This window comes from Rhagoletis zephyria, unplaced genomic scaffold (assembly GCF_001687245.7).
Source record: "Rhagoletis zephyria isolate East Lansing unplaced genomic scaffold, Rhagoletis_zephyria_1.1 Rzeph_scaffold_00077, whole genome shotgun sequence".
Taxonomy (NCBI): Eukaryota; Metazoa; Arthropoda; class Insecta; order Diptera; family Tephritidae; genus Rhagoletis; species Rhagoletis zephyria.
Window position 1 is genome coordinate 142,927 of NW_016157161.1, and position 441 is coordinate 143,367.

General features: G+C 31.8%; 2 protein-coding genes across 2 annotated transcripts in view; one reads left to right on the top strand and one right to left on the bottom strand.

Moving 5' to 3' along the window:
- The window catches only part of Zasp52 (Z band alternatively spliced PDZ-motif protein 52), a 442,143-nt gene that overhangs the window by 28,570 nt on the left and 413,132 nt on the right, over positions 1-441 (bottom strand). The gene's annotated exons all lie outside the window — the stretch shown is intronic.
- Positions 1-441, top strand: part of LOC108372804 (uncharacterized) — a 79,544-nt gene that overhangs the window by 14,854 nt on the left and 64,249 nt on the right. The gene's annotated exons all lie outside the window — the stretch shown is intronic.

Below are 441 nucleotides of genomic sequence, written 5' to 3' on the forward strand. Positions count from 1 at the left end.
CAGAAAGAAGTTCGTTTTCATGTATGCACTATTTCGATTTTTGTCATATGCATTATTTCGGTTTTAAGTCGAAACTGTGCACGTNCGAAGATATTTGCGTTAAATATTTAACACCATGTCATAAAATCTATATCGTTCGTTCGGTTCTTAAAAAGGAGGTAGGTGTCAAATGAAAGGGCTTGCACTGTAGATGTGTAATATGGTTTTAGCTTTGTGCCATATGATTGTATGTAAGAAAATCAAAATCAAATTATTTAATAAGTTAAATAAATTACCCCAATATGGGTATATATCGAAATGATTTTGAATAAACTTTATTTTCTAATTACATTTAAGAGGAATGCCACTTCGGGCACCGAAATTGCGCTAATGGAAACTGTGCATTTAGAAATTATTTCGATTTCAACCGAAACTGTGCATGTATGCTTTATTTCGGTTTTT